The 14,569-nt window shown below is 35.2% G+C and overlaps 1 pseudogene; it reads left to right on the forward strand.

Annotated features, from left to right (window-relative positions):
• The first annotated feature begins 12,463 nt into the window (after nt 1-12,463).
• LOC127225644 (myb/SANT-like DNA-binding domain-containing protein 4) lies at nt 12,464-13,452 on the forward strand (annotated as a pseudogene).
• Nucleotides 13,453-14,569: the final 1,117 nt, after the last annotated feature.

The following is a 14,569-nucleotide window of genomic DNA, read 5'->3' on the forward strand; positions in this document are numbered from 1 at the left end:
TATGCATACTCATAAATTTTAAATGAAGTTACCCCTACTTGGACTTACAATGCTTTATATAAGAACAAAAGCATATCAACTAATATGAGTGTAATTTAAGGGGTGTTGGTCAGGAGAGTCTGACAGATTTCCAAGATATCTACTGCTTTTGTCATATGTTGTCTTTAAGAGGTTGGAGATATGTCTGAATTTCTGAGGACACCATGCACTTCAGACACAGGAGACCAAAAATTTGAGCTGGATATGACCCAAATCTTCTTCCACAAGGACTAACTTTCTTAGCACCAGAAGAGGTAATCCAAGCAGCTAAGGGAGAAAAACACCACAAATTTTTCATCCAATTGAGGTATCCATTGACTGAAAACACAACCAATATGGCAAGATATTCTCAGAGGTGCAAGAACAGCATTCACCTAGTCAACTACCTAGGACTAGAGAGGTTGTTGGTTTTACAGAAAACCTACTCATCAGTTTGCCTAAGTAATATAATTTCTCACTTCATTTTAAGTACTTTTCTTTATACCTGCAGTTAGGTTTTGCTCTTCCCTTCTTTGTAAAGTTATCATTTTTGAGCAGACTGAAATCCTTACTGAACCCTGCAGCAGCTCAAAATTGAGAAAACTGACCTTTTGTTCTCAGATGAAAACATCTTCAACGCAATCTTTACAGACAAGGCTCATGGAACACTGCAAGAGAAAGAGATGAATGATTTTAAGGGTCAGAGGCCCAGAAATCTTTAATGAGAAAAATAGCAGAGAAGCGACTCCCAACAATACAGTTGCCTAAAGATTTATAGATATACAAGAGCAATCATTATATTAGTTAGTATGGAAGGGATTTCATAGGTTGTATTTAACTATTTATGCGTATATATATGAAAGCATAATAATGAAAGTAAAACTGGCCATGAATTTAAGAGTAGGTCAGAGAGTAGGAGAAGTTGAAGAGACATATCATTGAAGAGATAAAGGGAAAAACAGAAATGCGGTGTTCTTCATGTTGTCTAGAGGAACTTCGACAAAATCAGTTCTTTATCATTCAGTTTGATGTCAATAAGGGACAAATTTGACTTCTGCTTTGAGAATATTTGACACTCAATAGTCGGAAAAATAACATGAATACTTGACAATACAGAGCCCATAGTGTTGATTTCAAATGAACCACTCAAACTGTTATTTATCAAACAATTTGCAAGGGCAATAGTTTCCTGAAATAGAAATTGGCTGGCTTCTATGTTGTTATTGAGTGCATGAACTCATGTGGATATTTAATAATGATGAATGAGTATTAAAAGACCAGTAGTCTGTCCTGAACTGCTACGTCCTTTTCTATGTACATGTACTTTATCTTACATCCTTCTTGTGGCTAATGAATGCAACTCTTCAGCACCTGTCAGATGTTCTAAAAGTCTTTTTATTATTCTGATTTTACATTTTTACAGTTCTACTTTTTCTTATTCTCAGTATTATTACCAGCAAGCATGTCACAGTGCAATATATTCAGCTGGCATTGTGTAACCACAGTTAGAGGTAGGTCCCCTTTTTCAGGTCTAGATATGAGGTTGTTCTTTGATAACTTTGAGAAGAACTGAGGGAAAGACAATAGTGAAATTGAAAGAGTAGCAATGGGAGTATCTATAATCTCAATTCACTATCCTGGGCCTTGTAGTCTTACTCTCAGTTGTAAAAGGGGATGCATCTTTCCACTATGGAATATTTAGCTTTCATGCATGCTCAATGCATCTCATGATTAGATCAGACCTGTAGGCTTTTTGTTGTTCCATTTGTTTTGCCATCCTAACCAAACATACCAAAAGGAAATAATAAAACCCCCCATTTATTGGTACATAACATGACTATCCTACTCAGAATTTTAAAAAGCTGTATGGCTGTGTTTTTTTTTTTTTTTTTTTTTTTTTTTCGCTCTTTAGACTTTTGTCATTTACTACCAATAATTGAATGCCTTTGCATGTTATTGTAATTCACCAAATACATTTCTCTTCATTCAAATGGAGCGGTGGCTAAGGCTGTCCCTGTCTCCAGTTAAGTCATAAGTATATTTCATTTCATGAATGTGTAATGTGGATCCCAAATTCTTTAACAATAACTTTTATTCAGACCATGACTGTAGATATTACCTTTCTCCATCTAGGTTCCCTGACGTTAACAGCTTATTGAAAATAGGTGGATGAAAGTTATACCATATTCCCATGTGACATATAAAGGCAGAAAAAAAAGAGAAAGGATGAAAACCAATAAAATGTGACTTATTTAACTTGTTCACTGTTGGAACTAGGATGTATCCCCTGGTGCACAAAAGGACATTGGGCGCACATTAACCATGGATGGATACTCCCTTAACCTAGGAGGCAGGAGGGGGAGGGCCTAGTGCCTACTCCAAATGACAGATTTTGTTGACCCCCTCCTGGAAGGCACCACCCTCCCTACGAAGTCGGTGGTATGGGATGGGAGGGGGTCAGGGGAGCATGAGAGGTAGGGTGAGAAGGAGGGAGAGATGGAGAGAGGGAAGTGAGATTGATATGTAAAATAAGAAATATAAATAAGTATAAAAAAAAAACCTAATTGTTCACTGTTTCTATCAGCAGTGTTCATTCCTCCTTAGTGTTTTAAGGGACATTATATATTGGGTCATAGAAACCAAAGCAGAATCATTCATTCTGATATCACATCACATTTGTTGAAACTGTACTTTGATGGACAAAATTTATTTCCTGACTTCTGAATTGTTATTGTCTGAGAAAGAAATATTTTCTTAGATAGCTCATGACTCAAAGACTGTTGATAATAACTCTGAGTCTCTAACTGATGAATTGAGTAGAACTGGAAGCAGACTTGACTGTGATAGCAAGTGAGAAGTGAAAGAAATACACAGTCATTTCCTCCCTTATATTTTCTCATGTTTAGAACATAAAATAAATGGCAATAGCAACTTCCAGTTTTTCAACAATTTTTATTTTATTATATTATAGTATCTGATGTATTTTGTTTTGTTTTTATTTAAAATTATAATGGCTTTCATGAAGTTTCATTGAGAGCAGAAAATCAGTATCACACAAAGAAATTTTTTGATAATTGCATATATGATATTTAATATATTTTATATTACTTAAAATATCTAAAGATGTATTTTTCTTACTTGTTATATTTTTAAATATATGTAATATCTCAGTAATTATTTATGTTTACGTTTATCTAGTTGGATTCAACCGGTTTCTTATTTTTATGGCTTTTCCATTTGAACAGATGTGGAGATTCAATAATTCTTTTCTATAATTTTTCACATGTACAGATGTTTAATTTGGCATTGTTATGTGTCATATCATCCTCCTTCAATTTTACTATTATTCTTTGTGGTTTATGAACCTTTTTAGGATTTTTCTTCAGATACAAAAGAGTGGTTATTCAGAAGTAATATTTAAAAGGTCAAAACACAAATTAGTGAAACAGTCAGGTGGATAAACCTTTCTTGATTTTAAAAATCATTGTTTAATATCTGAATATTCTGATTCTATAAATATTATTTAATATTTGAGCATAGGGAGGTAGAGAAAGATAAGGCTTCATTAAATGATTAGTGTGATGTATTTCAAATCTCTTATTACTTATTTCCTAGATCCTACAAGAACAAGATATTCCTTTTTATCATGATCATAATTGGTAAATTAAATTTCCATACTAATTCTTGAGGATGTAATCCCAGAACAATTTGACAAATGTTAAAAACGAACATCCCCTACGATTTTATAGGTCTGAGATTGTAGCTCCATGGTAGTGTGAATGTTTGTGTGTATGTTATCCCCTTATTTTGATCATTAGCATTAAATAATTAATTAAAAGAGAAACAATAAATTGTACAAAACACAGTGTAGTTTATAAGAAGGGGATTATTTTTTTGTATATTATTTTGTGCACACGAAACATGATGAAAGAACAGAGGCATGCCCACCAAGAGTAAAAATAAGAACTCAAGGAAGGAAACAGGACTATTGTGCATGAATTCTGATCAGCACAGTCTTTTATGTTTTTCTATGATTGTTTCTCCATGTAGATGATAGATGTTCTGTTGTTATCTCCACATTTTCGTGATCACAGTCAATTTGCCATTTCAGCTGAATTCATGAAAATTTATTAATTTCAGTATTGAATTGAATTTAACTGAAATTATTGTCTCAATTCTTAATTTACAAAACAATTTTATTGTTATCCAAATTCAGCCTGTTATCTTGTAAATTTAAGTATGTAATATTGTATGATAATTTCATATTGTATGCAGGTTAACAGTCATTTAGCAACTCAATAGAAAAATGAGCTTTGTACAAACCTTAGAAAAATAGATTGAGGAAAGCTCAGTAAATTAAAGAATAATTTATTATTTAAAATATAAATAAGATGATTGCTAAATAAATTCCAAATACCCTATATAAATTCCAATGTTTGAAAAAAATATGATATATAATACCTTCTTCTAGAGGTATAGATAGTTTAAAATGGTATTTTTATACTTATACAATAAATTGCATGCTATATTTTCTATTCTATAAGAATATTCTATAAGAATATAAGAATATTGTACTCTGAAAGACATCTTTAGAACTAATTTTTCCATATAAAACATTTCAAATAATCATGTACATGTCCTCTGTGCAGTATGAACACCTCAGTATATCTGACCTATTAAATCTCTCTTTGATTTGAGTCCTCTCAGGACAATTCTGATGACTCATGAAATTTTAATAACTTAGAAGGTCTATGGGTAGGAATTGAGAGGATAAAACCATAAAATAAAGACTCACATATTCATGTTATCATTTGAAAGGGTTTGCTTTAGTCAAATTTATATACTGAGGAGTTATATGCCCAATTTAGTCTTAGGAGGAGTATCTGCTCATTTTCAAAACAATTTTTTTAGCAACATTGCCTTATCATTTCTATATTTGGGACATTTTCATAATGACTATTGGCTACCCAATAATGACATGGAGACTTATTATTAATTCTGAAAGCTCAACTGATAGCTTAATCTTGTTTCTAATTAGTTCTCATAACTTAAACTAACCCCTTTCTATTCATCTATGTGTTTCCACATGGCTCATTACTTACTTCTCCTCTTTCGTCCCCTGTTTGTTGCCTATCTCTTGGCATTTCTGCCTTCTTCTTTGGAGCATCCTTTTTTGCCCAGAGAAATCCCACCTAGCAATTGGCTGCTCAGGTTTATAGTAAACCAATCCAAATGACATGTCTTTGCATTGTATAAAAAGAGTATTCCACAATGTATTTTCACACTCATTGAACTTTTGTTCATGTTTCAAATCCTTTTAGAGGCTCACAAAGTGAATTTGTTTTCTTAACATGAATTTCTTAAAAGATAAAAAAAAAACAACATTTTATCTATTTTTTAATGTCTTCATTCTCACTTAATTCTTCAGTACTTTAAAAATGAAGATTGTGTATGAATCTAAGTAATTATTTTCTGTGATAACATAGCATTCCCTTAGTAATGAAAATCTCATCTGGACATGGGACTCAGCACTGTCACCAAAGCCCTATACTTCCTTTTCAGTACAAAAGTTCCTCCTGAGGCAATATCGTCTTTAATTCTACTCTACATCAAGCACTGAGCTTTTTACAGCCACTTTCTTCAGTAATGGCTATCGGTGATCTACTATTCTCTAACTGATATTCTTAGATATTTCACTAGTAATAACCAGAAGTTCATTATAGAGTGTATGGACCAATCTGCAAGGGAAAGAAAGAGCTTCCTCATACTGTTTCTGACTATGCCACTTTAATTATGAGAGACAGTAAGTTATATTACTCACCTTTAATTCTTTTTGCCTTCAGGACCACCATTGTCACAACCCAGATTATAACAGTGTGAAGAAAAGTTTCTGAAAATAAACTGTATCTACAAAACTGATTGAATGATTAGCAGTACAGTGACATGGACAAGAAAAAATGTTACAGGTCTAATGTTAATTGCCTTATGTCAGGTTATGTTTATCCTCCTAAATTTATATTTCTTGTTCACCTCTATTTGGTAACTAACATCCAGTGCATAATACACAATCCAGGGACTAGTACATAGGATAGTTATATTTACATGTCTGTTTCTCATTGTTATTACTCTGCTTTAGTTACACATTTTATAGAAAAAGAAAAGGACACTCAATTTATATCAATATCTACTTATGATTTATGTGTGATATTTTTAGGGATTACCATATATTCTCAAGTCCAGCAGACATTCTGAATTCATATGCATGTTCATGTAGCAGAGGCTGGCCTCTCCTTCCCACACAGAGGGACTGAGTCTCAAATGATTTTTGCCCTTTGAGAAATTTATCTCCACACTGAACAAAATTAGTTGCATGTCTCCCACACATAGCAGAGAGAAGATAATTCAACCACTACATAGCAAGTTGCCATGTAATTTTTGATCAGATAAAGGCACAGTGATTACTCCCACAAGAGGCTCCACAATTAGTTTAGCTGCAGCTACATGTCTGTCAGCTACAGCAGAGACAGTGTGAGAAATACACCAAAATTAACGTTTGCATCTCTTATGTGCACATTCTGGAGAAAAGTGTGCTAGATTTAGTTTTATGGCAACTTGATACAAACTCAAATCATTTGGGAGGAGGGAATATCAATTAAGAAAATGTGTCCGTAAGATTTGGCTATAGGCAAACCTTTAGGTAGTTTTGTTTATTTGTTCTGTTTCTCAAAACAGGGTTTCTTTGTGCAAGCCTGACTGTCCTCAAAATCACTCTGTAGACCAGGCTGTTCTATAAGTTAAAGACATGAACAATGCCTCTTAAATACTGAGATTAAACGTGTGCACACTACCCCTAGGCTTGGGGATTTTCTTAATGATCATTTGGAAAGGGCCTATATTATAGTGGTTTAACCATCACTGAGCCAGTGGCCTTGGGTTCTATAAGACAAGAGGTTGAGCAAGCTATGATGTGCAAGCCAGTAAGTGGTACTCCTCCATGTCCTATGCATTAGCTCTTGCCACTGCGTTATTACTGTTTGAGTTCCTGTCCTGTGGCCCTTTGATGATGAACACTAATGTTGAAGTATAAGCTAAATAAACCTTTTCCTCTTCAGCTTGCTTTTGGTTTTGGCATTTCATTATTGGAATAGAAATATAAAATATAAAACATTATTCATGTAAGATTAGGCAGTGATGAATGACACAGTAATTTATACCACTCACGTTTACTTTGGTAAACCAGAAAGTTTAATTCAAACTACTCCAGGAACAATGACAGTTTATAAACAAGAATGTTCTCAGTTTAAGATGAAGTCTCACCCAGTATCTGCTAGCAACACATACCAGGGAGTCTCAGGGCCTCATGAGCCATATGTATACCATCTTTCGATTGTTTAAAATTCCTGAGACCACATGAGCTTTTCTCTTCTCACTTTTGGTAACCTTTAATTGTGTAAACCCTGGTGAGAGACAAGAGGCGTAACAAATCTCTTCCCCAGCCAGCACCCGCTAGTTGTTTTTAAATACTTGAGGAGAAACAATATCTTATAATCATACCATTATGGAAATTCAAGGTGTTAGTCACAAAACATTTCCTTAGAATTGGAGAAGGTCTTGACCATGTCATACCCAGAAGCTTGCATTCCATGTCAGTTAAGTCACATATATGTGTATAAGGTAGTGTGTGGATAGATTTCAAAAGAGAATAAAAATAAACATAATAGATTTATAAGCAGACAGGAAGGCTGATCTACTTTTATTAGCATATGTTAGCAATTATTCACAGTCTTATTTTGTATTTGTTTTATATATATAATAGTTATATATTACAGATTACAGACCATGCTTAACTTTAGAGAAATGATTTGAGAAAAGGAATTTAATAATTTTAATAGAGTTCAAATTATTGAATTTTATGTCTTTTAAATATCTTTGTCAAACTATAATAATAAAATGATAATTTTATTCTGAAATCTTGAGTTTCAGATGCCATGGTTTGATGTGAGATGTGTACTAACTTTATTGTTTTACTGTAGCATTCTGTTACCTAATTGACTCTGTTTTTAAATCTAAAGGCCACTTCTTGAAGTAGAACCTTTCGTCAACACTGTTTAGTTGCCAAGAACCTGAGAATAGATATTCAAGGGACTGAGAGGAAAAGAAAATAGTGTTCCACTAAAGGATATAATAATGAATTGACTCCTAACAATATTTTGCCAACCTTGTAGATTGATTTCTTCTCAGACATTACCAGAAGATCTTCCTCTTGCAATAGAAGAGAATAAATTCAGAGCCAAAGACAATATGCAGAGAATGAGAGACTTTGGAACCTTTGGCCCTACATAGGATACTTCCATTAATTCCTTCATTTCAAGGATCAGAGAACCCAGTGGAAGAGGAAAAAGAAAAATTGTAACAGCCAGAAGGGGAAGGGGAACAGCAAGGATACAAGGTCTCCTTGAGAACTCCAGGAAGAATAAAGTTATGAACACACGGAGACTGCAGCAGCATGTGGTCCTGCACAAACTAGGCCTAATGCATTCCCAGAACTGAGACAGGAAGTGGACACAAACTTATGTTCCTAAATCAAAACCTATCTCTACTAAATAACCGTTCCAAAAAGAAAAAAGCAAAAGTTTTCAAAAACATAGTAAAGCATAGTCTCATAGTCTCACCTAATAGACAAAGCGTGTGTATGTCTTGGTCCATATGTATTTTGTTAGGCTTTCATACCTTCCATCCATCTATCCTTTCTTCCTTCCTCCTTTCCTTCCTCCCTTCCTTTCTTTCTTTTCTCTCTTTTGGTTATTTGTCTCTATGTAAATTTATTATTCAGTTTTTTTATGTTTCTTTTTGCTTGTATATACATGTTTATTTCTTAATGAGAGATAACAAAACTGTGGATTGGGTGAGGAGATGGCAAGGGTCTGAGAACAGTTGGTGGTGGGGAAACATATTCTAAATATATTATAGATAACATCTATTTTCAATTTAAAATTAGAAAATAAATCATTGCTCTCTCTGAATGGCAGATGTTACTTGTTCACGCATTACAAATTTGTCTACTTTACCGAATATTATATACTTAAATATTATCAATTATAATTGTATATTATAACCACAATGATCTGAGTTTAACAAACTTCACTAATTCCAATTTCTGAAAATTATGCTGCTTCTATTTATGTTTTTAATGTAAATTGTCTTTTATTTTTAAAATATTTGTGATTTTTTTTTCCTCTGACATTTTCTGCAATGGATAGCTTTAAAAAAAAAATAGTCTAAGACTTGTTTTCAATTTACTTATTTGGCTTGGGTCTCAGTGAATTTTGGATGTGTGAATTTATGATCTGCCAGTTACAGAAAATTTAATGCTATTAACTTTTATGTTATTTCTAGGATTCCTTCTCTCTCTCTCCTTCATGTGTACTTTATCCAAGTGCTTTTTCCTTAAAGTTCAAGAATTACCTGCTTCATAGTTTATGATTCCTCTCTCTTTTTTCCACATATTGAGCTCTTAATTGTGGTTGTTCTATTTTTAGAAATGATACTTAAATGGATTAATTTTTATAATTGTGCCTTTTAAAAAATTAGGATTATGTGTTACATGTATTATAATTATTATTGCTCATTCACTTGTATGTGTGTTTTTATTACCCATTTTCTCCTTGTCTACTATATTATCTTGAAATTATTTTGATATTAATCTGAATATTAGAACTTGAAAATATAAACTTATCAATACTATGTGTAACATACTTAAGTGCAATTCAGTCATGTGGCTTAGATAATTAGCTATGATTCATGTTGTGAACTCTACCTGTTTTTGTTTTGGTAGTTCCTAATATTTAGAAACTACACATGAGCCCTAGGTGATGTTCCAGATTTCTTTCTTGAACATCTTCTAATTATTAGCAAGTTTTACATCCCTTGTTTTGCATCTGTAGTACTTTCCGTTCATGGAACATTTCACAAATTCTTCCAGACTCCCTTTGTTTTTTCTTAAGATTATGATACCAGTGTATCTATAATTTTGAGTCCCTTCAAAACTTCTATGGTATTTTACTAAAACTGCAAACCATAAAGTATCTTCTGACACTGTTCTACTTCATCAAAAAATCCAATAGTTCAAAAAAAGTGGTATTAAATCTTGCTAAAAGTGCAGCTTAAAGCCAGGGCTTCTCAGCTGTAGTTTTCTAACAGAGTATGGATGTCAGCTCTACAACTTAAGAGGTCAGTGGCATTTGATAAGTAACAATTTCTCTCCTACACTAAATTTTATGTATATTTTAGGAATGGAATAGCAAACACATAAATATTCCATATCAAATTTTATAAACTTAAATTCAGGAACTACTTTTGTGATACATATGATTCAAATTCCGTTTCATATGCTGAAAATATCATGTTACTAACTTATTATAGTTAATAAATCATAAACTAAATGAAATTCTATTCCAGTATAGGCAGACTAAACAAAATCCCATGGATAATGAATGGCAGATTATTGTTCACTAATTGGCTCAAAAATGTAATGAGCATGGCCACAATGATAAAGGTTATATATTCCATCATTATACAGGATTTAAATTTCCTGTAAAAAGATTGTATACCCTTATTAGCAACATTAAACGTACAATTGCAGGGAATCATGTAGTTTATCTAACTCATCTGCCTTGAAGTCCAAACATCATAGGTTTCTCAGGTTAGAATCCATGACTGCTGGGGCACAAGATTCTGTCCTGTGCATGAGAGACCTATGCACTCCCTAAAGCAGAGACATGATCGGCCTACTTTGTATTGCTCTGTGAGTCCCCTTAGAAGTCAAGGAAGCATGGAAGCTTGACAGTACAATTTGTGTTAGACATTAATTTTGTATACTGTATGGTTTACAAACTTCATTGTTTCCTGACATCTACAACTGTATTAATACTTACAGTTGATATACTCTGGTTCTGGAAAATGGTATAAAATCTCTGACTAGTCCCAATAAAAATTACCACTCCTAAAATTGTTATGAAGCCTCTAATTGACTTTGTTTCATTCCTTACGGCAATATTATGGTGACCTTGGCCTGATGAATAGGTGCTTACCCAGAATGCAAGCCAGCATTTAGTACCTTATTCATACTAACTCTTATATTCCTTCATATGTTGTGGTCTCACTAGTGTCAATTGTTAGTTCATATTTGAGAAGGCTTTTGGATTCTGTTTCCTGACTTACACTATTAAAAAAATTACCATTATCTGAAAAGATGAATATAGAATGTTTTGTTCATGAACATATTATTTCACACAGTATTGCTTCTGATCAAGTACTAAAAGTCTCTAGTAATTGATTTTATTTGTTGTGTATTGTTGCGGCATGCCTCTAATCCCAGCACTTGGGAGGCAGAGGCAAGTGGATCTCTATGATTTCAAGGCCAGCCTGGTCTACAGAGGTCGTTCCAGGACAGGCTTCAAAGAAATACAGAGAAACACTGCCTTGAAAGACCAAAAAAGAAGAAAAAATTATTTCATTTGATAAAACTGAAAGACAAAAAAGTAAAGTTAAAGAAACTCCCCACTTGAAATGAAGGACCGACTGACCTGGAAAGCTAACCCAGACCAATATCAGTTCTTTGGAATTTGCTAACTTCCTCTCATAAGGCCCTGAAATAACAGAATACCAAGAATTCACACTGCCCCTCCTTTCTTGTGAGTCAGCAGGTGGTGAATAGGGTCCTTAAGAAACAAAGAGATAACTGTACCTCCGGTTTGCCCAGACAAGATTAATTAGAACACCCTGAGGCCCAAAGGTCTGTTGACCCTAAAAGCAAGACCATGCGGCCTCAAAGGATCACATACTCAATGGACAGAGGGGTCACACCCCCTCCTTAAGCTTGTGGGTTTTGCCTGTGACCAGGGGAAGAGGGCTCTCACTTGTGGGCTGAGAGAGCCCATTTGCGCAAACATTTCCTGTTCACTAAAGCCTCTTACATGTTGCATCAACTGGACTGGACATTGAGTTCCTGGGGGTACCAACCGAAACTGGAAGACTCCTCATTCTGACGGTCTTACAAAACCAGATCTAGAAAATGAATGGATGTATGTACTTAACATTATCTTGAAGTAGCTGTCTTCACAAAATAGTGAAATGGTCTTTTGAATTCTTATGATTAAATGTAGACTGTAAACACTTGAAGAGTAGAAACACTTTTTGTGTGCTAATATGAACTCTAAATAAGAAGCCTCTATTTTTCAGCACCCACAGGGGGCAATCCTGTGATGGTGCTGTCGGGGTCGCAGGTGTCTAGACCTACATGACTGGAAGAATGAGAGCGCAATGATTTTGAACTAAGAGCCGACAAGAGCTTGTTCTTGGCTTCCTTCTCTATAGCACACTCTTCCACACACACATATTTTTGCACTGCTTTTCTTGCCATCCACACCTGCACTGAAGCTTTAAAATGAAGCAATTGAAAAGGAAAAGCAATTTTAGTGTTCAGGAGACTCAAACCCTTTTGAAAGAAATCACTGAAAAAATCATTTTTTTTTCCCCAGCATCTCAAGACGACAATAAATGTGATGAAATGAATGAATGGCCTGGGAGGAGTTTGCACAGTGTGTAAACACTGTAGAAGAAGAGCAGAGGTCAGGCACTGAGGTGAAGAGTCGGTACCTGGATTGGCAGGCACTCATGAAAAGGAAGAGAATGAAGGCCAGCATGAAGCTGGTTGGTTCTGGGGTTTCCTCTTCCCACGTCTGATTTAGACAACTCTCTCACTGAAGAGATAGTCGAAAAAATTGCAGTTTTGAAATGATGCAAATTTTGACTGGCAGAATGTGTTGGATTTCCGGAATGCAGGTGGATCCCTCACAGAGGTGAAGAAGGAAGAGGAAGAAAGGGACCCACAAAATCCAGAATTTGAGATTGAGGAGGAGGAAGAAATGTTGTCATTTGTCATACCGGATTCCAGAAGGGGAAAGTGAGCTCCCTGACTTCCCCTCACATTGCAGAGTTTTTCACTCTCATTTCCACACAGTCCAGACCCGCAGATGATGAGCCTCATCTGTTCATGAACACAGAGGAACAAAAACTGGAGCTGAGAAAATGCCTACTGGATATTGAGGCAGAAAGGCAGCAGGTGGAAAAGGAGCGGCTGCCGATAGAGAAAGAGCGGCTGCGCCACCTGGACCTGTAGGATGAGCACCTACAGCTAGAGAAGGAACCGCTGCAGATCAAGAGAGAGAAGTGGAGGCTGCAGCTGGTCAGTGCCAAGAAACCCTACCTTGAGAACGAACTTGGCCAGGGGGAGAAGTCCATGCTGCAGCCACAGGGCATAGAAGCAGAGAGGTTGAAACTTGAACAAGAGCACTCCAGAAGCTGCAGATTGAAAAGCAGTGCGTGCAAGTGAAGGATAGACTGCGGATTCAGAAAGAATGCCATTTGCCTTGACTGTCTCTGCTTTCTGCATAGCAAAGATTTATGCACTGTGGCTTTCCCCATCAGTTGATGTAAAGGTGGTTGGCGAAGTAGCTACCTTATTGCCAACCCTGTCTAATGTGTGTATGTTTAGTAGGAAAAAGATAAAAACACATAGGTAGCCACATGGTTCAGTAGTGTGGTATATAAACGCTCTGCCCACCATAAGCAGCTAGCAGACGATCTGCTAGACTCTTGCACATTAGTAATACTGCATAGAATCCTGTCTTAATTGTGCAACCCAAGACCCAAGTTTATAGAAATGTCTACAATAAAGTTCCCATCCAGTGATTCTCAAGTGCAGTTTTGGCTCGCAGAAGACATTTGGTATTGTATGGAGACTTTATTTTTTTGGTGGTCAAAGTAATTGGGTGTGGTAGCTAGTGGCGTCTTACCAGTAGAGGCTCCAGGATCTGCTAAACACTGTGTGATGCTTGGCTCTCTTCTTTACAGGAAAGAATTACCCAGCCCAAAATATCACTAGTACCAAGTTTGAGAAACCTAACCCTGGCCTAACTGTCTACCTCTACAGCTATCTTTTACAGTTTTAGAATATTAAAACTTCAGGTATTTATTGGGCAGATATTTAAATGGTCAAAAGCATTTTAACTGTGAGACATTAGTGTGTAGTATATGGGAGATAAGGAGTGGTGGAGATTGCAGGTACTTTAATCCCATGGTATTGTCTGTTAATAGACTGAGACTTAGAAGCAAACCCGTGACTAGCTGAGATCGTATAAAATGAGTTACTTTGAAGGCAAGAATGAACACATAATTGGGAAACTTTAGTTCCCTCTTTAATTTTTTTTTATCTTAGTTTGAATACAGAACTTAGCATTTCATTTATGTACTGAGATGTTATATAAGAGACAGTCAGAAGCTAGTAAAATTGATGCCAGTGCCAAATTGATGACAGTGGTCCATGGTAAACCACATGAACTGCTAACTGAATTTCAAAAGTGAAGAATAGTTGTTTGAGGCTGAGAGATGGGGGAATGTCCTCAGCATCAGCAAAAATGGTGTTGAATGATAGAAGTAGCTGTGTTATGGTTAGGGGAAGCACTTGCTTAATCCCTGCAAGTGTCTATGA

This window comes from Phodopus roborovskii, unplaced genomic scaffold, assembly GCF_943737965.1.
Source record: "Phodopus roborovskii unplaced genomic scaffold, PHOROB, whole genome shotgun sequence".
Lineage (NCBI taxonomy): Eukaryota > Metazoa > Chordata > Mammalia > Rodentia > Cricetidae > Phodopus > Phodopus roborovskii.